The sequence below is a fragment of the Macaca nemestrina genome, chromosome 5 (assembly GCF_043159975.1).
Source record: "Macaca nemestrina isolate mMacNem1 chromosome 5, mMacNem.hap1, whole genome shotgun sequence".
In the NCBI taxonomy this organism is placed as follows: domain Eukaryota; kingdom Metazoa; phylum Chordata; class Mammalia; order Primates; family Cercopithecidae; genus Macaca; species Macaca nemestrina.
Window position 1 is genome coordinate 177,680,062 of NC_092129.1, and position 23,875 is coordinate 177,703,936.

The 23,875-nt window shown below is 40.0% G+C and overlaps 1 long non-coding RNA gene and 1 pseudogene across 1 annotated transcript in view; one reads left to right on the forward strand and one right to left on the reverse strand.

Moving 5' to 3' along the window:
* Positions 1-23,875, forward strand: part of LOC112427650 (uncharacterized) — a 219,551-nt gene that overhangs the window by 77,964 nt on the left and 117,712 nt on the right. The window lies entirely within an intron of this gene.
* Positions 11,942-12,888, reverse strand: LOC139363103 (calponin-3 pseudogene; annotated as a pseudogene).

Consider the following 23,875-nt stretch of genomic DNA (forward strand, 5'->3'; position numbering starts at 1 on the left):
ATGTATGTACCAAGGGCCAGTGTAGTGGGACCCAGTGTAGAGGAGTCTCCGCTCCAAGAACGAGCCGGTGGAGTGAGCGAGAAAAGGTATTGAAGGAAAATGAAACAAACCGCCGGGCGCGGTGGCTCACGCCTGTAATCCCAGCACTTTGGGAGGCTGAGGCGGGTGGATCATTTGAGCTCAGGAGCTCGAGACCAACCTGGCCAACATGGTGAGACCTCATCTCTACTAAAATATAGGAAGCAGCCGGGCGTGGTTTTGGAGTGGGGGAGGACACTGGGCTCCCAGGGGAACCTGGTGTGAACGTTCCAGGTGTGCTCTTTAGACCACCCCACACACAGGTGGCCCGTATATCTGGGACTGGTATTTTCTGAAAGTTTCCTCCTCCTTCCCCCATTACATAAAAATTTGAAAATTTACAGATGTATATAGAGAAATCGCTACGCAGAGGGAAACACTGGTTTGTTGTTGTTGTTGTTGGTGGTGGTGGTGGTGGTGGTGGTGGTGGTGGAGGGCGGGGAGTTCTATCCAGGTGTTTTCCATGTGGATAATTTTTACCTAATTGTATGTGAAACATACATACACAGCATATGTAGTGTTGTGTTAAACATCGTGTGTTTAGGCATTTAGAAAATATGATTTTTCATTATAAAAGTAGTCGATGTTTTTCTCAATTTTTGGAAAATAAGGAACTATATGAAAACAAAACTTAAATATTACCCAGATTCTAAATACATAATAATCCTTTTGGTATGTTTCCTTAAACTATTTTTTTCCTGTGGGTGTTTAATTTAGTTGAGACCATATGCTATTTGCTAATTTCTAAACATGGTCAGTACGGAAACATCATTAGATAGAAGGCTAAATGAGAGCGCTTCTTTTTTTTTTTTTTTTTTTGAGACGGTCTCACTCTGTCACCCAGGCTGCAGTGCAGTGGCACGATCTGGGCTCACTGCAACCTCTGCCTCCCAGGTTCAAGCAATTCTTCTGCCTCAGCCTCCTGAGTAGCTGGAATTACAGGTGCCCACCACCACCCCTGGCTAATTTTTGTATTTTTAGTAGAGACGGGGTTTCACCATGTTGGTCAGGCTGGTCTCGAACTCCTGACCTCGTGATCTGCCCACCTTGGCCTCCCAAGAGAGAGGTTTCTTAATGCTTCCCAGGGCTCCAGTGACACAACGTCCGCCTCTGCACCACTTCACCCCAACACTTGTGGTGGAAGAGCCAGGGAGGGCTTGGACGAAACACTCTAAAACCACCTCCCAAACCCCTCCTCACAAATAATCCCTGCACCCAGCTGCCCACTGGCCCCTGCCCTCTGGTTGTGGCCAGGGCTTGGGAGCTGTGAGATCCCTTCTCAGCCACCTCTGCGGAACATCCGTGCAGACATTGCTTTGTAACATCCGTGCAGACATTGCTTTGTATATGATCTCAGTCTTTTTAGTATATTGTTTGAAACATTAATTTAATTAATGTCCAATTAATTTAATTTTTACAAAGGAACAAAGTAGGGCCCACATCGGAGTTATCCTCTGGATCATCGAGTGCAAAAGGAATGTGGCCGGGCTTGGAGGCTCACGCCCGTAATCCCGGCGCTTAGGTCAGGAGTTCGAGACCAGCCTGGCCGACATGGTGAAACCCCGTCTCTACCAAAAATACAAAATTAGCCAGGTGTGGTGGTACATACTGTAACCCCAGCTACTTGGGAGGCTGAGGCAGGAGAATCGCTTGAACCTGAAATGCACAGGTTGCGGTGAGCCGAGATGGCGCCATTGCACTCCAGCCTGGGCAACAAGAGCAAAACTCTGTCTTGGGAAAAAAAAAAAAAAAAGAATATGGAACCACATCTACAGAATTTTGAGGATAAAGTGTTTGTGAACCAAACATTTTTGGTCTATGTCAAATTATCTTTCACATTTAAAGTGAAGAGAAAACACATTCATTATATAAGAAAATATGCCACCTAGTACTTTTTTTTTTTTTTTTTGCACCAAAAAAAAAAAAAAAAAAAAAAAAAAGAAAGAAAAAGAAATCCAAAAACTTACAGGGGATTTCCATTTCTGGCTGTGAAGGAGTATTTTGTATCAGAATAACCCTCTTGCTGAAGAACTGTGAAAGCCAAACCAAATAAAATGTAATATAGTAGTCTGAGAGCATCAAAGAGCAACCAAGGTTGCTGGAATCCAAGGGCCAAGATGTTAGAAAGGAGAGAAGTGCATTGAAGTGAGTTCTTTCTTTGCAGCTGTTTTTGTCCCTTGGGAGAATTTGCTGATTCAGGTCCTGTCATGGGGTGTGAAACCCAAACAGAAAGTGGCAGCTCATAGCTTGCCACAGTCAAAAAAATTGGAATTCAGGATACAAAGTTGTCAGGACTTGATGGGCCGTGAACACAGAGAAAAGGGAACCAGGAAAAATTGTGTCTTCATGCGATTTCTCTTCAAACCGTTTCCTGATGTCTAAGCTGTGCTTGTGAACAATGCGATGCCCAGAAACCAAACAGAAGCAGCTGCAAAGAGGCTGGAGAGCTAAGCCAAGATGCTGGCATGCTCGTGGTGCTGGGTGGACGTAACTGTCAGTTCAGGCACAAAGGAACAGGTGCCCTGTAAGCACCTCGGGTTGTTAGCTGAGACCCAAGAGACCAAGTGGCAGGAGTAAGGGCCAGCAGGTGAGCAGCCTTCAGACAAGAGCAACACAGGCTCTGATGGACTCGGTTTCTGCTGGGTGTGTCCAGATGGTCTGCATGCACTCTGTCTTCTGCCACAAGCAAAGAAAGCCTTTCTGGAGGAAGGGAACATATTCCTTGCCACATCATGTTTTGTATTCAATCCATAGTTACCAGGTAGGAACAGGGGAGGAGGCACCAGCTAGCAAGGTGCAGTGCAGGGGAGTTGCTGCTGCATCCAGGAAGTAGCTGTCCTCCCTGAGGCCTTTATGGGGTGCTCCTCTGTGGACCAGATGTGGACCATGTGGGAGGGAAAGTCAGCCTGAAGCCACTTTAAGACCTTGTTCAGAGGCCACCGTGGAGGAGGTAATGGACTCCAACTAAGAGTCTGCAAGAAGAAATGCAGGTGGGCTGAGGGGAAGCAGCTGGTTCCATTGGGAGAAAGGCCATCACCCATTTTGGAAGACAATGGGCAGTTCTTACAAAACCAAACATACTCTTACCATAGGCTCCATCATTCACACTCCTTGGCATTTACCCAAAGAAGGCGAAAACTCATGTCCACAGAGAAAATGACACAGAGATGTGTACAGCAGCTTTACTCATAATTGCCAAAGCTTGGAAGCAATCAAGATGTCCTGCAGGGAGTGAATGGACGAAAAAGCTGTGGTACACCCATACAATGGACTATTACTCAGCTCTGAAGAAGAAATGAGCTATCAAGCAATGAAAACATATGGAGGAAGCTTAAATGCATATTACCCAGTGAAAGAGGCAAATCTGAAAAGGCTTCTTCATGCACACTGTATGATCCCAATTGTATGACATTCCGGAAAATGCAAAACAAGGAAGACAGTAAAAAGATCAGTGGTGCCAGGGATTAGAGGGGAGGGAGGGATAAATGGGTGGAGCACAGAGGACTTGAGGGCACTGAAACCTCTCGGTATGATACTACAATGATGGACACATCTCATTATACATTCATCAAAATGTATAGAATATATAACGGCAAGAGTGAGGTCGAATGTAAACTGTGGGCTTTGAGTGATGATGTGTCAATGTAGGCTCATCAATTGTAACGAATGTACCACCCTGGAGGGGATGTTGATATGGGGGGCTGTAAATGTGTAGGGCGGTGCGTGTGGTGGCCACCTCCTTGGCTACCTGAATTAAGAGTTATGCCTGTACCTTCTTCTCAATTTTGCTGCAAACCTAAAACTGCACTAAAAAAAAAATTCTGATTAAAAACAAAAGAAGGCATCACCCATATTTCATGCATTGCAATTGGAAAAATCCAATAGGAGAATCTCTGAAATACCTATGAGGTGTCTATTAGAGAAAGAAGCAGCCAGCCATACTTGTCACAAAGTTGGCCCTGCTGGGGTGTGGTTCCTTTTCCCTAATCCTCTCTCCCCTGGTCCTGATTCTGGAGGACTCAAAGACTACAGCTGGCAAGCTATGGTGGGAAGGGAATGCTGGGGAGACGGGACAGAGGAAAGAGGGGTAGTACCCATAGTTCTCTTTGCAGGTGGCTGGAGGAGAGGAGATTTAATATTCAATCAAAGGGCTTTGGCTACTCTCAGGGACTGGATATGTTAGTTTCTCAACTGCGACTGTGTTAGCAACTTAAAGTGAGAGTAGAACCTGAGAGTGAGCTGAAATGTCATGACAAGTGTTCAGCTAAGGGCCTCCAGGCACCTTGCAGAAACAAACATAAATCATCCCTGGAGGAAAGCATTTCTCTGGAAGCCCCTTTGAATTCCCATGGTTTAAATTGAACCTCATATGAACTCAAAAGTTACCAGTACCCAAGAAAGCAAGTCATAGCTAGTGAGAGTTAGCAGGAGTAAGCAGATTTAGACCATTCATGACTTTAGACTGTAGACTTTGCAGATACAGGATATAAAATATAAATATTAAAAAATACAAAATAAAATAATCAAAACGAGTTAAAAATGAGACTATCAACAATAACTAAGGAGACTTGAAAATTAGCAATAAACTTCTAGAAATAAAAATACATGTAATGGTTGAAATTAAAGCTCAATTTTTGTTTTAAAAACATGTTAATACAAATTAGAAGAAAATTCATAAGCGAGAGGCAAGTTTCTGAAGATATCACCCACAAAGAGCAAAGAAAGAAAAATCTAGAAGAGAGGTATATAGTCATAGAGGATAAAATGAAAATATATAACATGTTTAGAGTTAAGATGAGAGAATACAGAGGATGAGGCAGGGAGGGAATATTCAAAGAGACTGTGTCTAAAAATTTTTCAGAATGATGAAAGTTATTCTTCCACTAGTGTAGGCATAACAAACAAGGTAAGTAAAATACATTCCGTTATAGTATTTCATTGATACATTGTGGTATAAGAGACAAAGAGAAGATCTTAAAAGAATCCAGAAAGAAAAGAAAAAGGTACAAAAGAAAGAAAATGAACAACAATAGCATGTAAGTTGGCAGGGAAGTGATTGAAGTTAAAGTTTTTACATTTCTCACAAGGAGGTAAGATTTAGTGAACACTTGACATTATTAAGTTTGCATGGTAAGATTTCAAGGGTGATAGCTGAAGGAATAAAAACAGAGTTTACAGTTTTCAAATTAGCACAGGGGAAAATTGAATAAAAAACCCCTCAATCCAAAAACATGAAAGGAAGCAAAAAAAGAAGCATGGAGAATGTGGGATAACAAGACAGCCCAGGTATATAGCTGAAATGGTTGGGAAAAGTTCATATATTTCAATAATCATAGTAAACAGAAAAGAACTAAACTTGTCAATTAAAAGGCAGAGCTTAATCAGATTGGATAAAAATCAAAATTCGCTATTTGTTCTTAAGAAACAACAAACCTACAAATTAAGGGCATGGAAAAGTTAAAAGTAAAAGGATAAACCAAACAAACAGAATCAACCAAACAAATAAAAACCCCAAACAAATATAGGGTACCTATATTGATATCAAAAAAGACAAAAGCAAATTATTTAAAATATAAAGGGTAACTATGAAATGTAAAAGATTCAATTCACCAGTAATACTTAGCAATTCTCAATTTTTATGCACCTAATAAAATGGATACAAAATATAGAAAGCAAAAATTCAGAAAACGTCAAGGAAGAAATAGATAAATCCTCCATTAAATTACCTCGCTAGTATTTGACTGGTTAAGAAGACATAAAGCAGGATAGAGAAGACCTGAACACACGGTTAACAACTTGACTTAATGGGTACATACTGAGTCCTGTACCTCAGTTCTGAACCAAGACTGTCTTAGCAACTTAAAGCAACAGTAGAACCTGAGAGTGAGCTGAAATGTCATGACAAGTGTTCAGCTAAGGGCCTCCAGGCACCTTGCAGAAACAAGCATAAATCATCCCTAGAGGAAAGCATTTCTCTGCAAGCCCCTCTGAATTCCCATGGTTTAAATTCAATCTCAGATGAATTCAAAAGTTACCAGCACCCAAGAAAGCAAGAACTCTAATAACTAAGGAACACATCATCTTTCTCAGGAGTACCTGCAGCATTTGCAAAAATTGACATGCAGTAGTCCTTAAAGCAAGTCTGGAAAAACTTCAAAGAATTACTATCAGAGAGACATAACATAGAATTATAATGGGAATACTAATGACCAAAACAGAGGATAAAGTTAAAGAGGTAATTTGAAGAAAATCAAAGTGAATATATGAGAAAAGAAGAAGGATTAAGAATTAGTGAACTGCAGAGCCAACTTAAGTTAGGGGAAAAAAGAAAACAGAATAAATTCAAGAAAGCAACAGAAATGAAAAAATAAAAACAAAGAAAAGTGGAGAGATAAATGAAATAGCAAACTAAAATACAGAGAGATCTGACAATGTCAGAAGTTGCGTTTTGAAAAACACTACCAATACAGATAAAACTCCAATGACTTTACTCCATGGAAATGAGAGATGGCACAAGTAAACAATCAGGAATAAAAAAGGGATATACTCATGAGTACAGAAGACATGATGAAAGAAAATTCTATAAAAAAATTACATGCCAGTAATTAGAATATTTAGATAAAAGGACAAATTTCTAGAAACATCTAACTAGCCAAAACTAGTTCAAGGAAAAAATAGCATAAACAATCCTATAATGATTAATTAAAGGTAAAATTAGTAGTTTAAAATGTTCTCATAAAGAAACCCAGGCCTGGGCAACATGGCAAAAGCCTGTCTCTACAGAAAACACGAACATCAGTTGGGTGTGGTGGCACATGCCTGTGGTTCTACTACCTGGGAGGCTGAGGCTGCAGGGATCATTTGAGCCCAGGTGATTGAGGTTGCTCATTCAATTATAATCACACCACTGCACTCCAGCCTGGGTGACGAAGTGAGACCCTGTCAAAAGAAAAGAAACCCAGGCCCAGATCCTTGATAGGTGAGTTTTGCCAATCCTTCAAGGAAGAGATAATTATAATACTACGGAAGATCTTCCTGAGAGCTAGAAAAAGAGAGAGTTTATTTTCTAAGGCTACTATCATCTTGATTCCAAAACAAGACAAGAATAACATGAAGTTACTTACGAACATTGTCACAATATCTTAAATCAAATATTGGTAAATTAAATCCATCAGTGTATGAAAAACATGGTCACATCGGGTTATATGGGGATAAAAATTAGTTTAACAATAGAAAAGTATTTTATTGCAATTTGTCAATCACCACATTAGAGGAGAAAAGCATTAAGATGATGTCAACTGATGTACACAGAGCACTTGATAATGTTCAACATCTATTCATAATTACTACCAATGTAATTTGTAAATTCAATGCAAGCTACGATTGGAATAAATGCAGATTTATAAGCACTGCTAATTCTAAAATGTATGCAAAAAAGCAACTATCCAACACTAACTGAGAAATTCCTGCAGAAGTAAAAGGTGCAAGTGGGGAGACTGTCTTATCAGAAATCAAGGTTTAGTATAAAGCTCTAATAATTGTTATAATCCAGTATTGGCTCAGATCTACAGAAATGTAAACCAATGGAACAGAACTGAGAGCCAGAAACAGACCCCATTCATAGAAATATGATTTGCCTAGTGAAGAAAGCATGGACTATCCAATAAATGATGTGGAGGTAACTGGCTATTTATGAGGACAAAAGGAAACTGGATTCCTTCATCACACCATACACCATAATCAATTCCACACAGATTACAGACCTTTAGAAAAAAATTAGGAGAATGTCCTTATGTTCTTGCAATAGAAAGGATTTCTTAAACAAGGCATGAAATAAAAGCCATAACAAGAGGATGATATATTTAATCACAGAGAAACAGGGCCAGATCATGCACAGCCCCATAGGCTCAAGGAAGGGACTTGGTGGTCATGCTTGGAAAGACAGTGGAGAGTTTTGAGCAAGAGTATTATGTGTTTTACACTTTTAAGAACCACTTTGGCTTTGTGGATAATAGACGGTAGGAGGCAGGACTTTGGAGGACTGAAACTAGCTAGCAAGGAGTCTCTTACAGCAGCCTAGTCATGAGCTCATGGAGCTTGGATAAGGGTGGTTATGGTGGAGAAAGACGGAATGGATTCAGTATATATTTTGTAAGAGGAACTCATAGAGTAGGCATAGATTTTAATTGAATGAGCTAAATCAAAGATAAGTCAGGAGACTTTTGGCCTGAGCAACTGGGCAGCTGTGATGCTATTTACTGAAATGGAGAATCCAAGGAAGGAACTATGTAAGGGGCTGCGGAGAAAGGATCCAGGAATTGTGTCTTGCCTTTTAGCCAACCAGTCAGCTTGGTAAAGAAGGCAGTTAGATGCACGAGTACGGAGCTGAGGTCAGGAGTGGAGATACATAAATTTGGAGAGTCATCAGTATAAAGATGGTATTTATAGACATAAATTAGGTAATTTGGGGCCATGCCACGAAGGATCTATGTGTCAAACAAAAGCATTTACTCAACCTGGAATATTTATGTGCTCAAAAAATATTTGATGATTAAAAGTTTTTGGGACTACTTGTATTAGATAGATATGTTACTTTCTTACAACTTAAACAAATAAAATTAACACTTTGCCTCGTTGTTCTTATTAATGAATATTAAACTGTCTTAGCATTTGCATTTAGTAATAGAAAACACGTCAGACAGAGTTGGGAGAATAGGGTTTTTGTGCTTGCTCTGTTGCTTCTAAGTTATGAGATCTTGAGTAAGTCATTAATCCCTTTTTCTTGCAGATTTCTCAAGGGTGTTGCACCAAATGCCTTCTAAGATTCTATGATTACAATGAAAGATGCATTATAAAAAACATTCTTTGTAGCAACATTAGCATTTCTGTTTCAGGGAACTGGCTTTGTTAAAAAAAATAACATAACATGTCACATGGGGTTAGCAGGAGAAAAGGAAATAGAAGAGCTAAATGTTCTGCACTTGCAGTCAGCAGGATTTAGGAATTGAGAGGAGAGAGAGGAGAAAGTGAGGGAAGTTAGCAAGATGCTGAGGGGGCAGAAGCTTCACTGGGGTTGGCATGACCAGCAGTCCCATGGCAGGGAGGCGAGCCAAAGTGGTTTTGGAACCAGGTTATACTATCCTCATCTGTTGTTTGCACTGCTATGATGTAAATTTCTTTGATCTTCTCCAACCTCCTGTATAAAGTCTGCCAAGTGGAGTATTGGTGTGAACGTGGGCTTTACTTATTGCTTGTTTTCTGAATTTTGTTTGTTTGGGAGAAAATGAAGAAAAGCAATTTCCATGTCTGGATTGATTTGGTACAGAACTGAAGCAGCCTGTAGAAGACTATGCTAGGATCCACACTGACATCCAATTCAGTAGAAATAGAGGCGTGCAGTCAGGGGTAACCATAAGAACGTGAGGCTCCTCTGGGAAGCCCCATCCATCATTGATTGGCAGGGTGCCAGACTGTCCGCAAATTTTGGTACTGGCATTTAATCCAAGGGAGTTAAAAGATCAGGGTGACCCTCAGCTCTCACTGACTCTCATTGGCTCTCTATGCACAAAACTTGTAGATTCTGAACAATTCTGAGTATTCCACCAGTTCTTCATATAATACTTATGTTGCTATGACAGACTTCTTTGCATTATTTGAGGCAATTCCATCTATGTATTTTTCTCCTTCTGACTGGTATTTATATAAAGGGACTCTTAAAACCATTTTTATTTAGTCATTCATATTTTAATCTAGCTTTTAATAGGAATTTGTGGAGAAACAGAACATGAGTTTAAAACAAGCTTGTGAGTCACATGCTAAAACAAGATTTCTTTCTTTTCTTTCTTTCTCTTTCTTTTTCTTTCTCTCTCTCTTTCTTTCTCTTTCTTTCTTTCTTTCTTTCTTTCTTTCTTTCTTTCTTTCTTTCTTTCTTTCTTTCTTTCCTTCCTTCCTTCCTTCCTTCCTTCCTTCCTTCCTTCCTTCCTTCCTTCCTTCCTTCCTTCCCTCCTGCCTCCCTTCCCTCCTCCCCCCTTCCCCTCTTTTCCTCTTTTCCTCTTCCCCTCTTTCTCTCTTTCTTTCTTTCTTGGAGGGTCTCACTCTGTCACCAAGGCTGGACTGCAGTGGCGTGATCATGGCTCACCACAGCCTCTACCTTCTGAACTCGAGCAATCCTCCTACCTCAACCTCCTGAACAGCTGGGACTACAGTTGTGCATCACCACATCAGGCTAGTTGTTTGTTTGTTTGTTTTATTTTTTGTAGAGATGGATTTTTCCCCATGCTGCCAGGCTAGTCTCTAGCTCCTAGGCAAGTGATCCTCCTGCTTCAGCCTCCCAAAGTGCTGGGATTATAGGCATGAGCAACCACATCCAGTACAACAGGATATTTTCTAATGCAGAAGAAGGAAGGAAGAATTGTATTTATCTTTTTCTTATGCAAGAATTTTTTGTTTGTTTATCTCTACAGGATGACAAGGAACCATTCAGCATGAAGAAGAAAAAAGACAAAAACTAGAATTCATTGGAAAAAGTTTTGGGGGTTAACTTAAGTTTTAAAATTTCCTCTTAGCAATTAGATCTATTGTCCAATTTTTCCCTAATTATTCTAAAATAAAAGTTTGAAAACTCATGATTAATGTTTTTAATTATTTTATTTTTTGAATGTTCAAACAAAATTTATGTGCAAAAAATGTAATGTGGGCCAGGTGTGGTGGCTCACACTTGTAATTCCATCACTTTTGGAGGCTGAGGTAGGTGGATCACAGGGTCAGGAGTTTGAGGCCAGCCTGGCCAAGATGGTGAAACCCCGTCTCTACTAAAAATACAAAAAGTAGCCGGGCGTGTTGGCACATGCCTGTAATCCCAGCTACTCTGGAGGTTGAGGCAGGAGAATTGCTTGAACCTGGGAAGCGGAGGTTGCAGTGAGCCCAGATCATGCCACTGAGCTCTAGCATGGGTGACAGAGCAAGACTCTGAAAAAAAAAAAGAAAAGTTAGCCAGGCATGGTGGTGGCATGTGCCTGTAATCCCAGCTACTCCGGAGGCTGAGGTAGGAGAATCCCTTGAACCTGGGAGGCGGAGGTTGCACCATTGCACTCCAGCTGAGGCAATAAGAGCAAAACTCCATCTCCCCCCCAAAAAACGTAGTGTGATAAGTTCATGCTGAGCCATTCAGCAGTCAATACAGTTGAAGGATGCAGAGCAGCTCCACATTGATACTTTGGCAAGATCAGGAAGAGCAAATGCACCACCCAGATCTAAATGTCTGCAGACCATTTCATAGATACTCCTTCGGAAACATCACTCTGAAAAGATCTTGTCAGCTAAGGAAGAGAACGAGTACATATATAATCATAAACACACACTGATCTTGACTTTATTTAAAACTTAAACAATATGGTGGCAACATTGATATGTAAATTTCTAAAATGTTGCAACTTAGGTTTAATTGGCAAAGACCACATTTAGAAATAAGGATGAGCTTAGTCTTCCAGGCAGGAATCAGATACACTTAACTGTACAAAAATAATAGTTTCCTATTGTTTGAAAATACTAGTTTAAGGCTGTAAAAATGCATAGATCTTTAATAAAAGAATTGGCTGTGTAAGAGTTCTCCCCTTTCACCATATTCCTTTTTATTTCAAATGCTAGTTATTGGTTATGCTGTACGATTTAACTATTACAACAAGAAAAGGCAACCATTTGGGGAAGAGGCAGATAAAGGGAAAAGGAATGTATGTAAGTCATTTTTTTAAGGTACAATAAGTTTAATCGTGTTTTAGGAAGACAAGATAAAAATTATTTAAAGACAGCTTGGTTCTCACTGAATGAAAACAGTAGACTAAATACTGAGTTCTTTTCTGTGAATCTAGTCACCGATGCCTTGGTCGCCATATTGGTAATCTCTAGGGCAGTCACCTTGGTACTCGCCATGTTAGTCATCTGGATATTCTGTGTGATAATCACTATCACTGATTTTCAAACCATTTGTTTCTGTTGTGAATGATAAAGCAGCACAGTATTTGCGACCATATACTTGCCCCCCAAGCCCATGCACACCCATTCTTTTCTGGGAAGCGTGTTGGTACCCATCTGTAGAGAAATGGTCAAGCGGTCTACTGGCTGTAATGTTAGCTTCTGATAGTAGATGGCCCTTCTGGTGCCTGGTGCTGACATCCCCATCTGGCTGTCTGCTTTGTTAGTGCCCATCTGCAGACAAATTGTGGTCTGGTCAAAAGGTTTGTCAGTTTGCATTTTGGGATCATAAAGATGCCTGTAGTCCCACAAGTTGACATACCTGCCTGGCTGGCACTTCGTTGGTTCCCATCTGCAATCCAATTACAGTTTTGGCAGCTTTTAATTTTCCTTCATCCTAATGTCTTGTTTGTTTTTCTGCATATTTAACCCTGATGTCCATGGTTGTGTCCTTTTGTGTTTGCTTGACCTACTAGGGCCACCAGAGTAGCCTGAACCTGGATCATGTTTCCATCCTGAAAAGATCACTTACTTCAAATATGTCACGTCGCTTCATACCATAATCCTGAATAGCTTTAATAAAGTTGACAATATTCTCCGCTGAGGCCAGTTTAATGAGGACTCATTGACTTTCTTCACTGGGCCTGCCTGCAGCTTGTTGATGAGTTTGCAGAGGATGCCCTCCTTTAAGCCCAGCTGGAAGTGGGTGCCAAAGCTCCTGCCTGTCACCTCTGCTATCCAGTTGTAAAGATCTTCTGTTTGATAATCCTATTTGGAAGCAATCTTGATCTTGACTTTGGCCAAGAGCCGGTAGGAAGGGCCGTCCTTGAAATGAGTCATGATGGTTCGGGTGGTGGTGGGAAGAAGCTGCCCTCGGGGGTCCTGGTCTCTCGCGCTTGGGTTCCAGGCTCCTGGCCGAAGGAGTGGCTGCCCAAGGATGCTCGGAGCTGGCTCTCCTGGATGGGGTGCCTGGAAACCTGGGTCCCACGGGGTTTACAGAGGCTCCAGGGTCGCTCCGGATCCTGCTGGCTGCCTCGCTGGCTGTCCGCACGGCGGCTCACTACAAATTCAACTTTTTATTTTGCATAAAAATACTTTTTTTTCCCCCGAGGGATGTAAAAATAAAAACATGCTTCCTAGTTACTTATTCTATGCGTTAATCTGTGCAACAAGGGCAGTTGAGAGAATAACAAAAACTGGCCAGAGGCTGCAAGCCAGCTCGGAGCTGCTCACGTGGCGGAGTCTGGTTTGCAAGCATTCCAGCTCCAGGGCTGGGAGGGCTAGGGGTGAGGTCTTCGGAAAGCTGGAGAAGAGGAGAGGTGCCAGAAGACGGAAGGGCAAATGTATTCTTCGTTTTCTTTAAAAGGGGGAGAAGGTAGAGTTTGCTAACTGATACCAGTGAGTTCATCACGTTTTTCTTTCACCTACTTTTTAAAAATTGTATTCCACGTGTTTACCTGCCATTACTTTTTAACCGATCTAATGTGGCTGTGAGCACAGGGTCTGGGCAGGAGGCCTGTGTTGGACTTTCAGGCCCACTATGTGTTGTCTGTGAGGCTGTGAGCAACGTGACACACTTGGCACTTCAGTTTCTCTATTTGTAAAATGGGGATAATAACGCCCCCCACATAGGGCTGTTGCAGGGATTCTGGGGATTAAGAGGAACATATCTGGCACTGACTAGCACGTTGTAAGCACTATACAATTATTAGTGGAGAAAATCCAGAGATTTTTATTGGATGTTTAGGTGTTCTCCCTGTTTTGTTTTTTTGCTTTCTTTCTTTTTACTTTATTTTTTGGTAAGCATAATGTTCTGATGAACATTTGTTTACAAAAGTCTTTGAAGACATATCCAGTTATTTTCTTAAGATAAATTCTTAGCTATGAAAACATTTGGTAAAAAGGTATGTACAATTTTAAGACTTTTGAATTTTATTTCCAGACTAACAGAAAAGCTTTTTTTACTCTTCCTAGCAGTGAAACCGTAGGCATTTCCATTGGAAAAAATAATTATGTGTGTGTCCCAATTTGCTGAGATGTGGGGATGTGGAAATAGTATTTCACTGTTGTTTTAATTTGCATTTATTTGATTAGGGCTCTTTACTTGATTAATGGTTCAAGCTATTCTTGTGTAATTCTAGTCCAGCGAGCTAGCCACTCCCATTATTGCAGGCAGCTCTCTCATTTCTCTCACTGGTGAATATAGATCACCAGTCCTTTCAACCATTTATCATAGGAAATAGTTTTCAGAATAGGTTGCCCTATTCTGAATGTGTTCTAGTTTGTCATTGTCCCTCTTAAAATATGGCTCCCGAATTGAACATGTGTGGTCAGACCAGCTGTTTTGTGTGCCAAGGAATAGGATGGTTCAATTATAATGTGTTTTTCTTTGGAGAATCCATTGGTGTGCAGTTTCCTTTGAGTTTCTATTGAATCTTGCAGTGATTTAGAGTGGATTTAGGCCAGACTAGTTTTGACTAAAGGACTATTTTTAAAAATTGTGTTTTAAATGGCTTTTTCTCCTTTAACCATTTAATACTGTTCTAAGACCACACGGTGGAACTAGTGCCATTTGGACTCTGGATTCTCTACTTCCATTAGACTAGCACTGGGTTCTATTAGCTACGTTAGCAGCCATCTTATGCTTTGCTTCCTGTAAAGTTGATGGTTAATGGAATGGATTCTTTCTATGTAAAATGATTGAGACATATATAAGAGGAACGGAGGTGTCTGGCTCCGATTCTGAGCGATGTAGTTCAGCTAATGAATAACCTTGGAAAGAGAGAATGGGAACTTTTTTAGTGTTTCTCTGATTGCTCTTCTGGTGCATCAAAGAGATATTAATACCACTGTTGTTTTAAAGCTTTTAAGAATGCATACACCCCATGTTAATTAATGTCCTCTGCTCATTCATTTTATTTGCCTGCAAAACTCAAGGATGAAGGTGGTGTACTTGTGAAATATTTTGAGAGACAATAAATATTGCACATTTATGTGTGAACCACATTTATATGTGACTCATGCATTCCATATGTTTTATTCCATTCATTCTAAGGTATGGAAGCTATTATGACCTTTGATGAGGCTAAATTTGAATGTTATTGCTGGAGCTGGGTAATGAAATTTACAGAATATTAGACCTAGAGGGGGCTGGTGGGAAGGTAGGAATTGTGAGCAGAGTGAAAGCTTTTTACTAAATGAGGCATCTGATTTGATGCTGAGGACTAAGATTGTAAGAGCTGTCTATCCTTGAAGTGGAGATGGAGCACAAATGGAAGAGACAGCTCTTGCTGAGTCCAGTGGGGTCTGGTATGGAGGGGTGAGATGACATAAAGGCATGGGCAAACAAATTCAATTGGATGGGGTTCCCCATTGGTGGTCAACCTGTGTCTGTCTCTATGGTTGAAGCTGTTGATTCGCTTGGTGGTTTTGTGATTTTATGAGATAATGCCTAACAGGTGTGAATCTAAAGTGAAGTAAATCAAAATATCTCTAGGATGGGGGACCAAAGAGGAATAGGCACAGAAGTGGAGAATTGTGATCTTAATCAACCAGAGAATGAAACTCACTAAGCGAAGTGTGGTTGGGTTACTCTTACCTACTGTACTCGCAGTGATTCTTTAATAATGTGACATAATTTGAAAACCCTTATCAGTTTTACAGGTAAAAAATCTTAATCCAAATGGGGATTTGTAACCATGTATAAAAATAAACTGATGTATGAACTAAAAAGAATTATACTTTCAACTTTAGGAGAAGACACAGATTTGCTTTTCATTAAATACTACACCAACCATGCTCTCTGGCTAAAATTTTCATGACACTGATTACCTTTTGCATTGCAAGTACATTTCCTCCTGTGTTTCACTGCATATTTTTCTAATATACACCGATGTTTTAAACTTTTTGTTATACACAAAATATCTTACTCATAGAACACAATTGTTGTATTCAGCAATTGCAAATGCCATTTTGTTGGTGGAATTCTGAATATGACACATCAGCTTTCCCTAATTGTCCATGGAGTTCAAGAAAGTAGAATGGTTTCTACATCTTTATAGTGGCTTACCTGGATTTTGCAAACTCATAGATTCAAAATTATTTCATAATTTTGAATATGAAATATGAAATAAGTAAGGGATAGCAGAGGAAATATAAAATGAGTCTAATGTAATTGCCACAGCAGTTGAGACCCCCACTCCCTAGGGAGAAGCTTCTGGAACACACTGCACCTTTCTATGGCATATCTGCTTGGAGATGCTTGTCCTGGTGTTGGGTTTGCCAGAGCATTCTTTTAAGAGGAGCTAGCTTCCCTGCTGAACAGAGGCGTTAATTTTTCATGGACTTACACTGTGATGAGGAGCATAAAAAGAATGAGAGAGCTTTAGAAAAATAGTATTGAAACAAAATAAAAGAAGTCCTTCTCTGATTTACACAGAAAATGGAGACTGTTGTTGAAATTTTGCTTGTTAGCAAAGATGGAAGTTAAATACAGAACAATTTAATGGGATTAACTCTTTGATGTAAATTTCCTGGGAAAGGAAGAAAGGTTTTGCCAAATCTAGCCCATTTAGAATCTGACTAGATTCTACTTGGAGGCTGCAAATATCACATTTTCACTCTCACAGGCAATTCTGCTTGATAAAAGAGTGGCTTGACCCAGGGTAGGTGACTTCAATGACCCGAGTTAAGTCACTGGCCATGTGAACCTCTGATTCTCCACCTGTTAAACAAGGGAATCTTAAAAGCTTTCTCTGACTATAGAGTTATCCAAATCTACATCAAAAAGTTTTATCATACAGAACAGTATTTTTCACGTTAAATCTGGATTTGCTGCTGTTTTCATAGAAACAATACTAATATTCACTTTTTTCTTTCTGCTTCTTGATATTTAATCTTACATAAAAAAACTGATTTTTTCCCCTGTTTCTTAATAGTTGTGTACCTAAAGTCAGCATATTATCCCAAATAACTCCTCAGTCTGTCAAGAACAACTTAATGTCAATTATCTAGAACTTGATCTGCAAATATATGAAAGTCAAAGCCACATTGGTTCTTTTTGCCATCTGGCTTGCCTTTCAGTTTTTGGAGCACGGGAACACCAACTTGAAGTGATTATGCTCCTCAGTTCATGATAAGTGATCCTCACTGGTCATAGCACTGAGGGCTGTGCTAGGGAGCTTCTAAGGTGGCCCCCAGTGATCCCCACTTCCTGGTTCTCATTCTCCCAAGTAATACTCTCCCCTTAAGTGTGGGCTGGACCTAGTGACTTGCTTCTAATAAATTGAATACAGCAAACATGAGACCACGGCTTCCAACTTGTACATACTATCTCCTGCTCAGTCGCTTGCTCTGAGGAATCAAGTTGCTGTGCTGTGTCCTGCCCTATAAAGAGACTCGTATGGCAAGGAACCAACAGCCATGAAGAACTCGGGCCCTTAGTCCAACAGCCCACAAGGAACTAAATCCTGCTGTTAATAACCATGTTGGTGAGCTTAACAATGGATCCTCAGATTGTCATCTGAACTTTCAGATGAGACTGCAGCCCAACCCTTAACTGGAGTCATCTGAGAGACCATGAGTCAGAAACATCTAGCTAAGCCATGCCTGGATTCCTAACCCATACAAACTTTGAGATAATAAACATTTATTGTTGTAAAGCTACTACAGGCCAGGTGTGATGGCACATGCCTGTAATTTAGCACTTTGGGAGGTCAAGGTGGCAGGATCACTTGAAGCCACGAGTTCAAGATCTGCCTAGGCAGCAAAGAGAGACCCCAATTCTACAAAAAATGCTGCTACATTTTAGGATAATTCATTATGTAGCAACAACCAGTATAAGTACTCAGATTTTTAATTATTTATTTTTCTTTTTCATGCCTCAATCCTGCTAACATTCTTGTATCCCACTTAAGCACATGCTGTAATGTTTTTAATACTTTTCCTTAAATATATATTAATTGTTGGAAAATTTGTAATGTCTTGTGTTTACATTCTTTATTTATATAAATGGCACTGTGTTATATATTTTATTCTATGTTTTAACTTCTATTATTTCACTTCATGTTTTTGAGATTTATTCAAATTTCTTATCTAGATATAGCTTACTACTTTTCATTATTGCCTAACATTTCATCATAGGCATTTTACTCACCAATGTTCCAAGTGGGGGACACTTAGGTAACCTCCAGGTACTTGCTGTTAGAAAACAATATTGTAATGAGCACAGTCACACCTGTCCTCTTATGGATGTGCCTGTTCATATCTAGGAGTTGAGATTAATGGGATAATGAGTTGAGTTTCATGGATAATTATGAATGCTTTTAGCATTTCAACTTAAATTGGCTTAAATAGTAAGAACCTAAATTGTCTCATGTAACAAGTGTTCTACAGGAAGCATTAGTAGCTCAGTGGTGTAACCAAAGACCCGGGTGAGTTTCATCTTTCTGCTCTACCATCCTCCATAAGTCAGTGTTATTTTTCCCACTGGCCACAAGATGATTGTAGCAGCTCTGAACATCACATACAGGCATGATCACAGCCATTGTAGAAGAGGGTTATAGCTTCCCATGCATCTCTTTTTATTACAGAGGAAGAAAACTTTTGCCAGAAGTCCTTAGTGGATGCTTTCTTTGGCCCCATTGACTAGCATTTTATATATATTATAAAAGAGACTGTGGAAGCAAGTATCTGGAATTAAAGAGCTCCATAGTGGAAGACACCCTCTGCCAACAAGGAAAAATCAGAGAAGGCTATGTAGAAGTTTCTATAATGTATATACTCTTTCTAGTCATTAAATACTGACTGGATGCTGTATTAGTGTATCAGTCTGTCATTGTCAAAAGAACATTGTGAAATAAACTTCCTCAGAATTAAATGACTTAAAACACAGCAATTTATTATCAGTGATACATCCATGGGTTAGCTGGGTGTTTAGGCAGGCTTGGCTCTGGGTCGGGGTCAGTTGGGTATTTAGTTAGGCTTAGCTCTGGGTCAGGTTTATGTTGGTTCAGGTCTGCTCCCTGCGTCTTCTTCCTCCTTGGACTGGTGGACTTTGCTAGGGCATATTCTTCTCATGGCAATGGCAGAAGCACAAGCAATAAAGCCTAACCAAGCAACCACATTTTGAGGCTCTGCTCAAGTCACTTCTCTTAACATATTATTGCCCAAAACAAGTCACATGGCCAGGTTTTAAGTCCAGGAGCAGAGAAGTGTACAGGGGTATCTACCATGAGACCACATTGAGTCACATTGCCAAACCCAATCAGGAGAGGAAATATACTCCTCTGATGAAAGTGGCAGAGAAGTAGTGAATATATTTGAACAATAATCTCATATATCATAACCAGTATTCTCTCACACCAGCAGCGCAAGAACTTTTTGTATGCCAACATCATCACTAACATTTGGTATTTACCAATGTTCACATTTTTGTCAACCAAATGGACACAAAGTTGTTTTAATTTACATATCTACAATTATTGTTAGATGAAGTTGAGTATTTCTTCATGTGTTTATTAACTATTTGGGCTCCTCCTCCTGTGAATTACCTATTATACGTTGGACATTTTTAAATTGGGCTTTCTATATATTTTTGTTAATTTATAGAAATTCCTTGTATAATGTTGATATTAACTTCCAATTTATTTTAGATATTGCATTCTCTTCTCCCATTCTGTCACCTATGTGTTAACCTTGTTTGTGATATTCTACATTGAATAGAAATCTTCAATTTTGTTGTAGTCAATTTTTTTTTCACCTTGTGTTTTTGGGGTGTTATTTTAAAACTCTTTCCATGCATCCTAATGTCACAATATTAAAAATATTTTTATACTTATTTCATAGTTTCAATTTTCATATCTGGGTTTTTAATCAATTTAGAATTGAATTTTTATATGCCATGAGGTAGATATTTGTCTTTATGTTGTAAAGTTTTCCTAACATCAGTTACTAAAAAGCTTCATCCTTTCCTCACTCATTCATAATGCCATCTCTGCTACAGAACAAATTTGCAAATTTACTTGGATTTGTTTCTGGGCTTCCTGTTCTGTTCCATTGATCTTTGTCTTGGGCAATGTCAAGACCACATTTTTTTTCTTTTTAATTACTTAATCTTTGTTGTTTCTTAGTGTCTAGATAAGCAAGTTTCCTTGCTTTGTTCCTCCAGATAGCTTTCTAAATGAATTTGTCAAGTTTATACAAGATTCTGCCAGAATTTTGATTGGAATTGCATTTAATTTATAGATCGATTTGAGGAGAACTATTTTGTTGAAAGTGCATAAAGAATGGTAAGTTTTTGAAGTTAATATATTGGAATAAACTTCTCTGGGATGATCTAGATACTCTTTCTTAACTGTTTACAATAAGCCTGGGGTCTCTTAACGTATATAATTGGTATTATTACAATAGGAGAAAATATATGTCAGGAAATGTGTGTATGTGGGAATTTGGTGAGTTGTAGGTAGCAATCATTCTTTTACTATAACACCCACTCTTTTTTCCTTAAGGTTCTTGATTATAAACGCTAGTGCTTGTTCTATTCAGTGATTCATTTAGTTAGTCAAGGGCTAATACCACTTCTAGCTTTGTATTTAACATTCCTTGGAGCTATCTATATCTCTTCAAATTTGCCCAGTGTTGCATTTGTTCTGGCTAGGTTACCTAATTATCACCCAATGTTAATGAGACTAAGTTCATTAGAATGGTCTGTTTTGGAGTGTTTTAGCTTCCTTTGCACCCTGGCTAGCTGTCCTGCAAAGGTATGCTTTTGAGGACAAGGAAAGCCTAGAGAGAGTATACTTGAAAGGGTTCAAACCCTTCACTGCTCCTGGAAAATACCCTAGTCATGCACTTGTTAATAGACTAATTTTCATATATAAAGGACAGGACCTGATCATTATTTGTAGCTCATTTAGGGTAGTTAATGAGGAGTAGCCTAATTAAGAGGCTGGAAAATGTACAACGCAAAGGTGGTCTTGAATTGGCTTACTCATCTTTGTCCGGAACGTCTGCTCATCTTTTTTTAACCTACCAAAAGGGAGTATGAAGGGATGACCCATTTGAATATTTAGCAACATGTTAAATCCAGTTCAGATTCCATATTGTAGGTTTAAAAAAACCCACTGTTTAAAGAGTTCATTTCTAACATATAATTCACTGAGAGGATAAACATGCCTTTCAATGTTCTATTTAAGATAAAAACTGTATTAAATGAGCCCAGAATTGTTAAACTTAGCTCTGTAAATGTTCAGCAATTTTATATTTTTCCTTTGCTTTGTCTGCATATCTCCTTTTTCTTTCCAACCTTGGTTGGGTTCTTTTTAAAGTTACTGTCTTTTAAATCATGTAATTTTGAGTAACAAGACAGCTAGGTGACATACTGCAATATTGAAATTGTTGAGTCAGGTCTTCTTCATCATTTCACAACTGTTAAAATTCCCACATTGGAAAATATGACTAATTCCCTCTAATTCTCAAAAGTCTTCTCCAGAGAAAAATCACATTTTATGCTACTCAAATGCCATAGAAACAGCTCCCTCCTGGCTCCTCAGTTAGCTCAATGTGGGGCTAACCTCATGGTAGGTTGATGCTTGTAAGCAATTGTTTGGATGCACTGAAAGCTCTCCTTGTAAGTGTGCCTGAGAGATGAACAGGGCAGAAACCCCACCGTATAGACCCAAGGTGGACATTTTTAGAAAGAAATGCTTTGTGTACATTTCAAACTGGAGGGTTCATACTTTTCAAAGTGGTTTTTAAATTCCCCATAGAAGTTGTCCAAGTTCCTCCTGCATTTTCCAAATTGCTGAGAGAAGGTAGAGACCTCAGAGATTTTTGGATACATGTGTGGTCACTACATTTCTTTTGGCAAAATAACTGGAGCCATAGGCCCAGCTGAAATCGCTGTTCTACTTGCTTGCAGATATTTACAGACACTGGTATTTCTGAGAGCTGAAGATGTGTCTTCCTCAATTGTCTAATGCAATCCTCACAACCACCCAATGAAGCAGGCGTTAGCACCTTCCCTGTTTTACAGATGATGGGTGCTGGACAATTAGCCTTATTTTGCATATGGGAAAACTGAGTCTCTCAAATTTCATTCTTTGCTCCTTATAGCAGATAATGTCTATGCATTGCCCAATCATGGCTACTCTCCTTTGTGCCATTCTTTTGTGCCTGTTGGCTTGAGGGGGCTTTCTTCTTCCACAATCTCAGGGTGCTTGAGCCTCCCTGGCATGCACAACCTGAGAGCTAGAAGTGCCAAGGGAATTTACATCCCCTTGGGGTGACCTTATCCAGTGGCTCATGGCTACAGGAGTCTGAAAGCCTCGGCTCCCTTGCATGGCAGAACAGGCCTTACACTCCTGAGTTCCCTGCAGCCTAACCTTCTGCAAGACTTTGCCTGAGTTCTCCTTCTTGCTTGACCTCTTCCCTTCCCAACTCTGCTCCCCACTCTCACTGGCTTCCTCTAAGAGCATGTTCAGAAAGTCATTTGCGCAGAATCCTCCTCTCAGGATTTGCTTCTGGGGAGCCCAACCTAAGATGTTCCTCTTTCCTATGGTTTTATGGGACAGGATGTTCTTGGAGCATGTTCTTGTGAGATTTAGGTTAATACATTCAAATTTGCAGAAGGTGTGAGTCTTGGAAATTTTAAAAAAGGAAGAAAACTAAATCTACACCTTTACGTGCCTTTTCCCCCACCCCCCCATCGTGCATCTCACCTGGGGATACTTAAAGGTTTTGTTTAACTTTCCATTTACTCATTCGGGGAAATAGTCACGTATCATATGGTTTTCAGTTGCATTGTTCAAGGAAGAAAAGTTGGATATTTTTATTTTTAAGGCATCCTCTTTCTTTGATTCCATCAACTTGTTCTTAATACTTACTCTACCCCCAAACCATACTCCATCCTTCCAGTTTATCTGATACTTCTTTCTGAGGTACGGAGTCCATCTGCCTGTCATTTATTTATTTATTTAGAGACAGGCAGGGTCTCACCCTGTTGCCCAGGCTGCCATGCAGCGGTATGATCATGGCTCACTGCAGCCTTGACCTCCTAGGTTCAAGTGATCCTCCCACCTCAGCCTCCTGAGTTAGTTGGGACTATAGGTGTGCACCCCCACACCCAGGTAATTTTTTGTGTTTTTTGTAGAGATAGGGTTTCACCATGTTGCCCAGGCTGCTTTCCAACTCCTGGACTCAAGCAATCTGCCCGCCTCAGCCTCCCGAGGCGCTGGAGGTGTGAGCCACCATGCCCTGCCCTGCCTTTTAAAGTGGAATGAAACCTATCACAGCATACAGTTTATTCCTATGAGAAATGTGATTTATCCTGGGGCAAGAAGTGGTTAGGACTAGATATCAAGAGAAGCAAGCTCAGCTCTCAGAAATCCGGGATATGGAGGTTGGGGGACAGGCTGACAGGTTTTGGGAGAAAAGTGTGTATGTTTGTGTCTGTGTGTGTTAAAGGAACTGTGTGGGTAAAGAACTCTAGCCTAGTGAGCCCAAGTCAGCATGGCATGGCGTGGTGAGAGAGAGACAGAGACGGAGAGGAACGGAGAGTCCATTTTCCTCCGCGCCGCAACACTGGGAAATGGTGGTGCTGGCAGCACTTTCTCAATGGCTACAGTGAGGGTGTGCATGGGTTTCAGTGCAGTGAGGGTGTGCATGGTTTTCATCTACTCCGCTCAGTTCACCAGACATCCAAGTAGCAAGGTGAGATGGCACAAGACCAAATACTGTGTTTCACAAGTGACCCCACGTGGCAGCCACAGTGACAACTGCCCCAGATAGCAGGACTCTCCGAGGGACTCTTCTCTGGATACTGAGGGAT